Source organism: Paroedura picta, chromosome 14 (assembly GCF_049243985.1).
Source record: "Paroedura picta isolate Pp20150507F chromosome 14, Ppicta_v3.0, whole genome shotgun sequence".
NCBI classification, from domain to species: Eukaryota; Metazoa; Chordata; class Lepidosauria; order Squamata; family Gekkonidae; genus Paroedura; species Paroedura picta.
The window spans coordinates 20,998,640-21,013,237 of record NC_135382.1 but is presented as its reverse complement, the minus strand read 5'-3'; positions in this window follow the sequence as shown (position 1 = coordinate 21,013,237).

Sequence of the window (14,598 nt, the reverse complement as noted above, 5' to 3'; positions counted from 1 at the left end):
ATATAGTTATTCAAATGCAATCCATTTCTAGAACAAAACACTCAGGGGAAAATATGAAGGAGGAGATAACCAGAGGGAATATCTAAAAGGTGAAACCTTTGGATCGCCCTAGCTATTTAATGCTTTCTTGGCATTGCCTGTAGTTGGGCTCGCTGCAAGATGCTGACAAGGTCCCCATTTTAGAATCGGTTCCTCTGGGAAACTCACTGCTGAAGACAAATCCCTTACCAAAAGTGAGAGACATTCATCATAATCAGGACTCCCTGTGGCTCTGTTATGGAAATCTGTAATGGGTCTGCTTGCGAATCACCATGTCTCATGGCCTTGACCCATAGGTATGATTGTTCCATCTTCTGAGCTGGAAAGTCAGAAGCTTCCATGAGGAATCCAGTTTGGTCAGTTCTCGGGAAACTAATGTGCTGAGCAATTAACTTGCCATTTTAGGTTTACCTGAATCCAAAGTCTTTAATCTCGATAATCATCATTATGAGCCCAGCATCTCTTGCCTCTGTAATGCAGGACAGAAGATCTTCACCAGGCTGATGATGAATCTGTGGTCTCTAAGGCAGGCTAGGCAGGTAGAAACAAGTGAATTCTTTTCTTCTTTCCCCTGATGAGGATGTTGTCTAGCAGGTAGGGAACAAACAGTATCTTTAACAGGCCGAGGTGTGCCCTCAAGGCTGAAAAGAGGCTGATTACAAATTTACTCTATCAGAAACATTTGTGGTGCTAAGCAAAGCACAAACATTTCCTGGGGCCAGTAGGAGAGGGGATAGAATAAGAAAGTATACTTCTGAATGATCTATTGGCGCCTCAAGAATCCCGACTCCCAGTGCACATGCTGCAGTCTCTTCCTCTGGGGGCAATTGAGCCAAAGAAGGGTTTGAAATTACTGGACTGTCCTTCCTCCATTGACCACCAGAAGTGATCCTTGTATGGCCTACCTGGTCCAGAAGTCCACCTGCTGGATCCCTGACATCATGAGCCAGTGTGGCAGAGAGGTCTGAGTGTGAAGACCGGGATCTGGTAGAGATGGGTTTCAATCTTCATGACCTTGGACCACCTACAGTCTTTAAGACTAACCTACCACACTGGATCGTTTTATGGCCAAACTGAGAAGAGGAGCATCATGGATGCACCCCTGAGCTTCTTAAAGGAAGATGGACATGATCTTTTGCTGTTTGGGTCCAAGTTGTGTTGGAAAGCTCCACCTTGGGCTTAGAGAGACCAGCTGACAAGCTGCACCCACCCTCCTCTGGCACATTCAAATGGGAATCCCATTTGGACTCAGAACACCTCTGCAAGGGGGGAAGTGTTCCATCTCTCCCTCCCCCAACCATTTTTCAGGTGGTAGGTGAAAATTTCCCACTATTGCTACTAATCTCCAGATGACAGAGAACAGTTCACTTGGAGAAAGCCCTGGAAAGAATATCCCAGGCATGCCCAGTCCTGTCAGAGTTGGAAGCTAACCAAGGCCAACTTGGCTAGAATTTGGATGGGAGACCTCCAAGGAACATTAGGGGTCATGACATGGAGGCAGGCAATGGCAAACCACTTCAGAATGTCCCTCCCCTGGCTGCCAGACAGTCCTCACATCTCCTGCACACACCCTACAATAAATAAATGTCTCAAGTAGAGGTTCTCAACCTGGGAGTCTGGACCCCTTTGTGGGCCGAATGACCCTTTCACAGGGGTCGTGGCAGGGCAAGCAGCTTGGCCAGGGTGGCTCATCCATACAACAGCCTTGCGGGGTAGATCGAGATAGAGCATTCGTCTGTCTGGAGCAGCAGAAAAGAGCGAGATCAGCAAGGATGGGGGCATGAGGCAGAACTGAACTGAGACACCCCAGAAAAAAATAACATTTATATACAATTCTGAACAATGGATCTTCATGCCATTGGTCAGTTTAGGTTTAATTTCTGTGAAAGAACACTTGCATAATTTAATTGCTCGGGGTCACCATAACATGAGGAACTGTGTTAAAGGGGCAGGGCATTAGGAAGGTTGAGAACCCCTGGCCTAGAGAAATATGACTGCTCTGGAGCAGTGGACTTTAGACCCAAGCCCCTCCCCTCTCCAAGCTCCACCCTCCTCAAGCTCCGCCCCCAAAATCTCCATAGATTTCCCAACCCGGGGCTGTCGCCACTGCCCATACGGAGTGGGTGGGATGGACCAGGCCTCGGTGCCGTGAGGCCAACTTCCTCCAGCAGCCTCTTAAAAATTATTTGTGAACAGAGAGGAATTGCAGCACAGGAACGCGTTCCCTCATAAAATATAATAACTTCTGGCAGGGGAGACGGACTCTAAACGGTATTGCTAAACTCACACTAGCACATTTGATCCATATCCATTCATAAGCGATGCCTTAAGAAAGAAACATTTGAGTAGCACAGAACGAAATCCTCTCACGCGCCTGCTTCTGGGTTGTAGGTCAACTTCCCTCCGCAGTCAGATGGGATCAACTCTCGTTGCCCTCTCTACCCGAAGCTGGAGCCAAATTTGTCTTGGCCAATCAAAGGGAAATGATTAAGATCATTGAACTTCTGTCAGAAGGTGGGTGTTCTTTCTTTCTTTCTTTTTTTTAGGTTTGTTTGTTTCTTTGTGCTGTGCAGAACAAAAGCCGAAACGCAGGCTGCAAACGGGCTTTTCCGGTAGGAAAGGAAGCATGCTCGCGTTGCCGTGATTTGCAACTTCTAACGCAGCTGATGGATGATGCTCCCAGCCAGCAGAGCTCCGTAGGAAATTACTTGCCCACACCTTGATTGGCAGCTCGATTGTGCTCCTGTTCACAGGGCTTTTGTTTTATAAAGGGTGATTGGGAGGTACATGGTAGTATGCATCTGTGAGGCTGCCCCTTCTCCAGAACTGGCAGCTGGCCCTCAACTGCCTTGCGGGGGGCTGCCTGCAGGTCTCCCCAGGCCTCAAAATGGGGGAGGGACAGAGTGGCCATCCTCTCAGTAGAGCCTGGAGATCTTCTGTCATTAGACCTGATCTCCAGACAACATCAGTTCCCTTGGGGAAAATGGCGGCTTCGGAGGGCGGATTCCATGGCATGAGGACCTCCTACGCTCTCTCCCCTTCCAAAACCTCCTCTTCACAAGGCTTCAGCCTCAAATCTCCAGGAACTGAGAACCCTAGGGGGGGAAATGGGTTCTTATTCGTCCTTCTCTCAATTTCCTTCAGAAGAGATTTCCTCTTCCACCTTTGCAAGCCAGCCCTTCCTCTTCCCTAGGTCCTTCAGCACTGTCTCTTCCCAGGCAGGTTCTTTGTCTCGAAGGCAGGCTTTCAGGGCCTTCCTTGGGAGACCCTTTGAGCCCATCCAGCTCTGAGGAGAAGCAAGAGATTCAGCCCGTGACTCACAGTGGCTTTTATCTTGCAGGCCCCGGGAGACCGAAGGAGCCTCTGTTCAGGCTCTGAGGCCCTCCCTTTGTGTTCAGCATTCATTATCTTGAGATCTGCCGCGATTGTTTTCCACGGATGGCAATTCAGCGAACGAGCCCCGAAGCTGCAGGCAGTAGCTCAGTATTCAAAAACCATCTGTGCCAGCAAATACCAGGAGCGAGGCCTTCTCCAGGATGCCTTTGCTTAAGCCGACTGCTTGCCTTGGATATTTCCAAGGCACGCTGGAACCGGAGCGGACCTTGCTGCTGAAACGAGTTGTCGGACTCCAGCGTGATTTTCCCCGGAATACACTGGCAAGGACTAGGAGATGGTGTGCAGCCGTTTCAGCCCCACCAAGACCTTTGTGAAAGGCTGCCCAGTACAGCGACTAGGCAAAAGGACAGCGGAAAGCTCAAAAAGGGAAGCATTTTGGTTTGCAAGAGTGGGGAGAAAAAAAATCTGTGGCTTGGGCTTGTCCAGGAGACCAAATTTATTTATTTATTTGTTTGTTTGTTTGTTTGTTTGTTTATTTTATCATACTTATATACCGCCCTCCCCGTAGGCTCAGGGCGGTTTACATCATAACAAAGAACAATACATAAAACTGTCTATAAAACATATATAACTGATAACTAATAATTGTAACCAAATAACAGCACAGTATAACAGTATAACAATATAGTAGTACAAACAGGTCCAGAGCTTATTGATGGAATTCTGGGGGGGGGGGCGGGGGGAGGAGCAGGGGGCCTTTGGTCGCTGTTGATTACGTCTGGTCTCGGCCGAATGCCTGGCGGAAGAGCTCCTTTCTGCAGGCCCTGCGGAACTGTTTAAGCTGTTTAACTGTTTAAATGGAACTGAAAATAGCAGTTTATCTTCCTGGAAGAGTGAAACATTGCCCTGGAGGGCCATCGTGGGACCGCCGAGCCAAGTAACCCCATCAGGGCTGGCCATGCCACAGGGATCACTCAGCTTTGACCTGGTCTGCAGTGATAAGTAGGGTTGCCAACCTCCAGGTGGTGACCGGCAATCTCTTACTAACCAGCTCACCTGAAGGAACTGGCTGCTTTGGACAATGGGGTGTAGGGCTTTTTATCCCATTGACATCCCTCTCCAAACCCAGTCCTCTCCAAGATCCACCCCCAAATTCTCCAGCTATTTCCCAACCCAGAGCTGGCAACCTAGTGTCAAGGGCACATTTATGGACATTGTTGGGTCATAGTGCTATAGCAGCCATTTGCGAGTGGATTGGCTTCTCTGCACAGGGAAATCCAGTTGTGAATTGTTGCTATAGCACAATATCTAGCCCGTGGTGAGTACTGGCATGGTTGGCCCAGCGTGGGTCTTAGGCGATCCGCCCCTGAGCTTCCGCTTTCCAACTAATGGGGAAAGTATGGTTGCCAACCTGCAGGTAGTGGCATTATACTCAAGTCCCTCTCCTCCTCAGGCTCCAGCCCCAAAATTTCCAGATATTTCCCAACCCAGAGCTGGCAATGCCAGGGAAACTACTGAAGGATCTGGTCTATATACAGACAGTCCCACCCTCTGCAAAGACCAAAAGGATGTCCCCTGTCTCCTCATAGAGGTTAGGGGAGTTACTACAGTGTCCCCCGGAAATGATGTCACATCCTCTCACATTACACCTTTCCCAGCCGCTGCCATCAGCCAAGACTGTGCTGGTTTCGCTCACCTGTCACAAGCAAGGAACAATTTTTGTGTGTGAAGCTGTTCAGCTTTTCTTAAACAATGCAAGCTTGTTGGGTGAGTTGTTTTTCACCCAGTCAAACAGTGCCATGCCATAATTCAAGACATGCAAATTTGAACAAAGCCTGATGGGAATTGTAGTTTCTCATGCCACTCCACAGCCATTTATTTAAGTAAACAGTAGACAAACAGTGGACAAACACTTCCCCTCCCCCTTAAGTCTCATTTATTGAATTAATTTAATTGATATACCACCTGTCACTATGACGTCTCTTAGCATTTGGTTTTCAGCAAAGGGCATGTTATCAGTGTTTGGACTGGCAGAACTTTGGGCACATGCAAGAGGGAGGAATCTGTAACCAGAGCACTTCAATGACAAAACCAAAACTAAGGTCACATCGGAAAAAATAGCGTTACACCAGCGGAATGGGGTAGCACTAAAAATTATCATGCCTCTAGCCATTTCTCACCTTCTTGCTGTGTCGCTTTCGTCTACTGCCTTTTTACGCTTCTTACACTCCACAAGTGCTTCTGGAAATGGCGGAAGAAAGCAACACGCATTGCACGTGACTCTTTTCCATCTGTCAATCAATCCTGGCAACCAATCCCCTTTCTCAAATATTTAAAGGGCCCGCGATGCCTGCTTATTTTTTTAAATTCAATACTTCTTCATTTAAACATCTATGCATCTAGTCATATATGCATAGTGCTTTTTGAATGCCATCGTGTAATCACGAGTCTTGATTAAAAAAATAATCTAATACTTGATTTTTGATGGGTGGGACTTTAGAGGGGCATGCTTTGTGTCACAATTTTGGGAGAAAATTATTTCTGGCATCGCCTGCACACTTGTCTGCCTATTCGTTGCTCCAGGCTGTTCTCAATTTTTAAAAAAGCACTTCCTGTCCCCCGGAAGAAGGGAGAGGAGGAGTGGCTGTATAGGTATTCCAGGCCCTGGCCTCAACTGCTTGCCTGGAAGAAGAGCTCCATCTTGCAGGCCCTGCAGAACTGTGATAGCTCCGGCAGGGCCCTCAGCTCTTGTGGGAGCTCATTCCACCAGGTGGGGGCCAGGACTGAAAAGGACCTGGCCCTGGTCGAGGCTAGGCATACTTCACATGGGCCAGGGGTCATGAGCCTGTTAGAATTCACAGAGCAAAGAGCTCTGCGAGGGGCATAGGGAGTTAGGCGGTCCCTCAGATACTTAGATGGCAGACCGCTGAGGAAATCAAGAGCCGAACCTAGGAATGGCAAACCACCTCTGCTCATCTGTTGCCTTGAAAACCCTATCTACAAGTCCGCTGTGACTTGACAGTACTTCATATCACCCAGAAGAATGTGCAGTCTCAGTGTGTTTTAAATCTGCCAAGAACTTTCGGGGGGGGGGGACTTTTTCTTCTCTGCACAAGGAAAAGTAAAACGAACTTTCAGAGCAAACTTCCCCAAATACATCACAGTGAATCTGCTTAGTGTAGGGGAGAAATGTTTGGGGTAGCACTCTCTTTTCCTTACTAGGTGACAATCCCCCCCGTGGGCAGGTTCTCTTCTCCTCTCAGCAGATGTGAGATCAACAAGACGATTGTCACATTCCCGTTTATTATTTTTAAAAGTCTGTTTGGAATATGAAAATAATGTGCCATTTGGTATCCGTTCCTAATGTGAATTTCTGAGCAGAGCAAACGAAATTATATGAAGAAGGCCAAGGACCACTGGAGGCTGCTGCCGGTGAGCTCAGCTCTCATAACCCACTGTGTGAACGCAGAGTATTTTCTGCATTCCCGGGAGCCATAGATCTTTGCGCTAAAGATTCTCACCTAAACTCTGCTGTTATACATCATCTGCAAAACATGCCACTAATGTAAGCATCTTTAAAAACACTTACATGTATACAAGTAAATACTAGATGGAGAAACAAAGCCCAAAACAACAAACCTCGAACTCCCTTTTGCAGAGCAAGGGGAAAAGGCCAACTTTCTCAAGATTTATTCCAGCAGAGGAAAATGCAAGCACTATCTCGTATTCTCCTACTCCACGGTCAGCCGCCTTTTTTGTACTTGCGGGACCGCCTCCTCCTCTACACCTCTCCAAGAAGTTTCAGATTAAGCACACAGAATTTGCTCAAGATCTCCGGGCCCAGCGATATCAAATCGGCCTCAATCAGAGCCAGGGCTTTTTCAACCCTGGCCTCGGCCTGCTGGGATGCTCTTCCAAGTGAGATCGGGGCCTTGTGGAGCCTTAGATCGCATGTGGCATGCGCCTTTATGGCTCAGAGTCCACTTAGAAGTTTGAAGTCATCAGCTAAGCATCCTGTGCAAAAAGAGCAGATCTTTGATTGGCTCTTTGCTTTAGATCAGGGGTAGTCAAACCGTGGCCCTCCAGACGTCCATGGACTACAATTCCCATGAGCCTCTGCCAGCATTCGCTCATGGGAATTGTAGTCCATGGACATCTGGAGGGCCGCAGTTTGACTACTCCTGCAGGGCCTATAAAACAGAGCTGCTAGGCCTATGGTTGAGGTTTAAAACTGGCTCAAGTTCACTTAACAATTCTGGATGATTATCGAAACATTTGCCAATTGACATTTTTAAGATCAGGAATGGACTTTATGTTTCCCCCTCTCCCACCAAAGAGAAAGGGGGTGATTCTTTGATATGGTTTTTGAATTAATTGGACTGACTTCAAAGTGATTTTAATGTACTTTATATGTATGTAGTATATGGAGTGTTGTGAGCCGCCCTGAGCCTTCGGGGAAGGGCAGCATGCAAATTGGAAAACTAATAAATTAATAGTGTGAAATGGGCTGACCGTTGCAGAACAAAGAGTGAACTATACAGCCATAATTTACAAATGACTCATTAACACCAGAGTTGTTTTTGTGGCTGAGTTCCTGTGAAGTGCTCCCCCAAAATATTTGCATTGTGTCAGCAGCCTGTGGCATTCTTGGGCTTTCAGTGGATTTCACTGGCTGTAAGCACCTATTCCTTTTTTAAAGTTGTTTTAAGCCATTCCCCATTCTTAGTCTTTGTGTGTAGACCCAGATATATTACAGCGTGGCAGAAGTGGAAATTGGGGAATGCATTCCAATTCAGATGTTTTGTTGGTGTAGCAAACTGTTACTGAGCAACCACATGACCAAACACCCAGAGCTTGGCTATACCCTCCCACAAAGGATCTTTCTGAATGGGTCTCCCGTCCGCCACTTTGCCTACTGAATAACTAACACCAACCCTGTTCCTTTACAAAGCAAATGTTTTAAGTCCGATACAGCAAAACCTATGTTTAGAAAGCAACTCCAAATTGTCATAAACTCTGAAAGAAAACAACCACCGCTATTAATCCCTAATGGCATTGGGGGCTATTTTTCTACCCTAAGGGCATATCTGTTTGTGTTGAGATACCTATTTTCCAGGAGAGACCTGTTCTTTGTGAACTGCACCCACCTATCGACAACTGTCCGTTATTTCAATGCTTTCCTGGGCCTATTCTGCACACAATAGATAATGCATTTTAAATACACTTTAGAAGTAGATTTTCCTGTTCCGCACAGGAAAACCCAGCTGCCAAAGCACATTGAAAATGCATTATCCTATGTGTGCAGAATGGGCCCTGGATCAATAATCCTGATAGAGCTGATCTCTCTCCATCAGAAGACTTCTTCCTGTTAGGTAATATGAGTAATACCAGGGATCTGGTGCAAGTTTCCCCCTCATTGAGGAAAGGAGAGAACTTTGAGCCCTGCTTTATACAGTCTGAGTTGATGCAGTCAGTCGGGACATGGGTGCAGAGTGGAGCTGTCCCACACCTTCAGGATCGACAGAAACTTTCCAAAGAACATTCATTTATTTATTTGAAAATTCTATACTCCAAATTTGTCCCCAATGGAGTCACAAAGCCATTTCCAACTACTTCCTGTCTTCTATTTTTATCATCCCAACACCCCTGTGAGGTTGGTTAGGCTGCGGAAGATGATCTGACCCAAGAGCACTCGGTGAGCTTTCACGGCAGAACGGAGATTTGAACCTGGGCCTCAAAGATCCTAGTTTGACACCGTGACCCACTACTAAAGCATAGCATAGCCTTTGCTGGCATATAAAAACAATATAGTTTAGGGTACTGCTTGCAGTTGAATCAGATATTAAACCATCATACATTCAATTCACGATACCTCATTGCCAATAGCAAGAACCTTGCCACCATTTCAATTACTTCTGGATTTTGATTAGACATGAGGGAAACTACCTTAAAATCATCAGATGGACATTTCTTATCTATAACAATGAACTCAGAAGGTTAAGATGAATATTAGAGTAATACAAAAGACACGAGTTAGTAATTCTGCCTCTCGTTGCCCACAGGAGCAGGATCTCTCTACAGATGGAGTTTTGTGAAATCTTCCTTGTTGAAGGTCAGAAAGGTGCACCACGACCATTCATCCAAACGATAATGCATATCCTATCACTGGTATTGTGGATGAGCACATTTCTTGGCTAATTATCCAGCACCACACCAAAACCTGGACACTGAGCAAAGCATGGTTACTTCCAAGGCTTCAGATTTTGTGAAGAATAAGAAAGGATCCTCCTCTACTAGCTTGACTTCTAGCGTTTCCACATTGGGCATTCTAGAGCTGCCTGGTGGAATATAGAAGGCTTTGGAAGAGGTTCTCTATTTTTTATATTTACATGGTTCTCTTTGAATTCCTGGTAGGTACAATTTTGTTCCAACTTTCCGTTTTCTCTCTATCGAAGGGCAAGGCAAGGTCACAGTTCACCTGGGGTACCAAAAACCTTCTAGAGCCGACCCTGACTTGGAAGAAAGCTGATGTCTTTATTCTGTATCAAGGACCCTTCATGTTATACAGTGCATCATGTTATAGAGCACAGTGTGGTGTAATGGTTAGGAGTGTGGACTTCTAATTTGGAGAGCTGGGTTTAATTCCCCGCTCCTCCACATGCAGCCAGTTGGGTGGCTAGTCATAGCCCTGTTAGAGCTGTTCTTGGAGAGCAATCCTGTTAGAGCTCTCTCAGCTCCACCAAGCTCACAGGGTGCCTGTTGTGGGGAGAGGAAGGGAAGGCAATGGTAAACCACTTTGAAGCTTCTTTGGGCAGTGAAAAGCAGGGTATAAAAACCAACTCTTCTTCTTCTGCTTCATAGTGAATGGTCCAATCTGGTGACCATGTGACCATGGGGCACAATCCACCAGGAAATTCCCCTCCACAAGTCCTATGGAATGAAGGCAAGAGTACAAAAATGCTTCGTTGCACCCGTCATAATTTTCAGTGGTTCCGGCAGAGGAGAACTTCCTGGTGGATTGGGCCCTGGGTTAATGAGTGGGCACTGGAAGCTCATCTTTCACATCTCCGAAGGAAGTGATTCAAGTCCTTTTGTTTCCCACCATTGTTTTTCCTGATGTAATTCGAGCTCTTTGTGGTTTCAACACGCTTCTTTTAGTTGTAGCTGGTTATCTCTTTATGTCGACATTTGATTGTTTCTAGGGTTTTATTGGGATGATTTCTTATTGGTGCCTTTTTTTAGTGTCTTGTGGCCTTCTTTGGGCAGCTTATATAAAAGTGGTGCAAAAGTGTAGTAAATGAATAAAAGACAAGCCCTACTTGGAAGGATAAGCCTCCCATTTGGATTTCCCATCTCAGACACCAAAACATCTTGGGCAGACTCTGATTTCTCAAGATCCTTATCTGGGCATTAGGGAAGTTGGCAAGTTACATTCCTGTTTCTTCTGTGGACCAGCCACAGTCGGTGCTATCAGGCATCATCTGCACTAATTCTTCTTGCCGTATCTCTTTCAAAGAGGGAGGAGAGGAAGATCTGGTGCTTTTCCCTCTCCAAAGGTGACATTTATGTGGGTTTGTACCACCCCACACCTGCCTCACCCTTAAGATGAGACCTGGTAAGGAGCCCCTGATGAAAAATGACTGCCTAGCTTCCTCCGTACTGAAACAGGTTGGGCTGCTATGTTTAGTGTTTCCTGCTACAGATTTCAGCATGGAAAGCATTTAAGTGGTGCTGGGAATAAAAACAGCTTGCATGGGAATGAAAGAAGAAAAGTGCAATACGATCAATTTGTGCAATACGATCAAAAAGTGCAATACGATCAAAAGGTGCTGTTATGTTGCTGGGATGCCAGCTATACTGGCGGAGCAGCTCTTCCACGAGTGGAGGAGAAGGGGATGGGCTAGATTAGGCATATCATTTACTTTTGACGGCATTCCCCTGCCAGTGGGTCCTCCCACCCACCCTTGCTTCCAGGCCAGCAGCAGAAACTGTGGAGGAAAAAAAGGACATTGTGCTGTGTGTTTAGATCACCTTGGGCCAAACAGCTACACGTGATGTTTCCAGAGCATCAGCTAATCAGCTGATGTCCCAACCTTGGTACGCACACTGGGCCAAATCAAATCTAACACCAGCTAACTGGTACAGTAGGACTTCCTGGCCTCATCAGTCCTACTGCTACCTCCTGAGACCCCAAAAATTCTGCTGGGAGGTTGTCAAGTGACCCCAAGGAACAATGTTGAAAGGAAAGTGAGGGTCTACATGGGAGGGAAAAATCAGTCTAAAGAAGGGATGCCGGTCTTCTGCCTAGCATTTCCAGAAGCTTTAGGGCAGGCTTCCTAAGCAAGGGTAAAGAAACCTGGTGTTTCTTTACAGCCCTGGAAGGGTTTCCCGTTTATTGATATGACCATATATGGTCAAGTTGACCTGTCCTCCCCCACAATGGCAGTGATGGGAAGGGGCGGGCCTCCAGGTGGACATGTACACAGCTATATTTCCCAGCCATTTTCTGCACCACCATGCCACTTCTGGGGCTTCTTGAAGCCTGAAGTATGTTTAAGGGGATTCCCAAAGGTAAAAAAGATGAGGAAGGCTGATTTAAGGCATGGCAAAGATGTTACTTTGGGGGAGGAACCCAGGGAGGACAATAACCTTGGTGGGGTACAATGCTTCAGAGTCCAGTTTCTCCAGGGGAAATGATGTCTACAGTATGGGGATGTAGTCACATCCCACCCGGAGGCTGGCATCCCTAAATCTTGTTTAGCCTGTGGGTAATTATGGAATGTTGATAACAGGGAGTGGGTTTCACTGCAGAATGGCTGCCAGATGTGTAAGAGGCAGGACTGGTTACAAAATGGCTGCCAGACAAGTAGGAGGCAGGACCAGTTACAAAATGGCTGTCACAAGAGAGGAGAATTGCAACATGTTTGAAGATTCCAATCCAAGCTTCCTCCAGTGATGGTGGAAAGTACAATCAAGTCACAGCCAGCTTAAGGCAGCCCTGTAAGGTTTTAAAGGCAAGGGACAAGCAGAGGGGATTTGCCGTTACCTTTCCCTGCATAGCAGCCCTAGACTTCCTTGCAGACTCTCATCCAAGTACTAACCAGGGTTCACCCCACTTCATTTCCAAGATTTGATGAGCCTGGACCTTAGCAAACCAGTGGCTGCCGTCTTCTGTGTACCCGCAGCATTTTCAAACATGCACAGTTGTGTCAAGCAAAAACAAAATAAATTCTATAAATCTAAATTGACTCTTATCCATTATCTGGGGCCCGCCGAGAGTTTTTAGAAAGTAGGTTGGACTTTTGCCTAGCAAAGCTTTTGATTGGCCATTGTAGATTTTATTGGCAGTGTAGTTTAAAAAAAACATTGCTTCATCTGCAGCTGCCACCATTGCACAAGGATCTCCCATGGTGCAACTGAAGGTGAGCCACAGCAGCCATTTTGTGGCTGCTCCACCTCCTGAGGCAGCCATTTTGTAGCTCTGCCCTTCATGCTATGTCAGAATTCCAAAAGCTGGCAGGGGCTCAAGGGAATTGTAGTCCATGGACATCTGGAGGACCACAGGTTGACTACTCCTGCTCTAGACCCCCCAAGGAGATGAGGCTATGACTCAGCAGAACAGCATCTACTTGGCTTGCAGAAGGCCTGAGGCTCAATCCTTGGCATCTTCAGCAGAAAGGATCAAGTAGTAGGTGATGTGATAGACATCAGCCTGCGGAGACACTGCCGGTCTGAGTAGACAATACGGACCAATGGCCTGATTCAATATAAGGCAGCTTCCAGCGTTCATGGAGGAGCAACAACCAGGAAATATAAAGAGACAAGAAAGACAAGCAATGAACGGAAGAAGGCTGGTGAGAAGGGCACCTGGGAACAATGGACAGAGCTCTTGGGGACGGGGGGACGCCAGGCTAGGGGCAAGAGCCGCTGCAGAAGTGTGCCATGCAGCTCTTCAGGCTGGTGTGCCTCGGCCTCTCTGCTCTCGAGGGCAACTCAGAAGGTCCGCGTGCGCTTCCCCCTTTGCCAACTCATATTAGATTTTGAGCTGAAATATCTTTGGCTCCCTTCCAGATTAAATGCCAGTTAGACAGACCTGCCCGCTTACCCTTTCAAGGCAGATAGCAACAGTGGCGAGCTCTAATCATTTACAAAGGTCATGATCGGAAGCTAGCCCGTAAGCAGTCATTTAAAATTCGATTGATCCCTATTTGTAGTCAGGGAAGGAAAATGGACATTTCAGCTGTATTGTAATTATGAGGCTCCGAGGCAGCTGTAAATAGAGGTGTGTGAATCCTGATACTCGCCAAAAACCTGGGAGAAGAAATTATTGCGGTAGTCTAACACAGAGCTGGGGAAAGGTTGGAGATAAAAACGGCATATAAAAAAGATGAATCATCTTTTGGGCTAATTTGCCACGGTCACCGGCCTGCAAGGGTTATCACAATTATCCCGAGCCGAGTGCGTTTCTAAGCTGGGGCCAAGTGCCTTGGAATAATCCTGGGCAGGAGGCGCTGCCAAACATGAAACTTTGCACGGAGAAAGCGTTTTAATTTTCGTGGGCCGGGGTCAGGGGCAGAGACACAGAACAAAAAGAGATCAGGTTTATGGGCGCCACGAAAAGTGACGGACTTTTATCTGGCCCATGAGTTTGAAGCCGCCTGCAGAGCATTCCTCTTATGGAAGAGGCTTGGGAGAGGCTTTGCCTGGAAGAAGGCTTTCAGTTTGACTGGCTGGAGTGGCAGGATTTGAACGACGGTGGCACAACCCAATAGAGCAGGGGTAGTCAAACTGCGGCCCTCCAGATGTCCATGGAGTACAATTCCCCGGAGCCCCTGCCAGCATTCGCTAGCAGCGAATGCTGGCAGGGGCTCCTGGGAATTGTAGTCCATGGACATCTGGAGGGCCGCAGTTTGGCTACCCCTGCAATAGAGGCTGTGTCAAACCCGTGTAAAGCAAAAAAAAAAAAAAAAAAAGGATTGAAAGTGGGCTGGATTCTGCAAGATCTGCCGTGTGCATAACTGACCAGGAAGCATCAGAGGAGATGTATATTTAGCACAGATAGGATAGGGATTTCCTGGTGATTTTCAAATCTTCTCCTCCAGTGCCCTGATTGGCTCAACAAGTGACTTTCTACTTTTTGAACACACTTCCTCCTTGCTTGCCTCCAGAACAACGGAAGAACGACTGCAGACAACAGCTAGCAAGATAGTTCTCTCTCTCTCT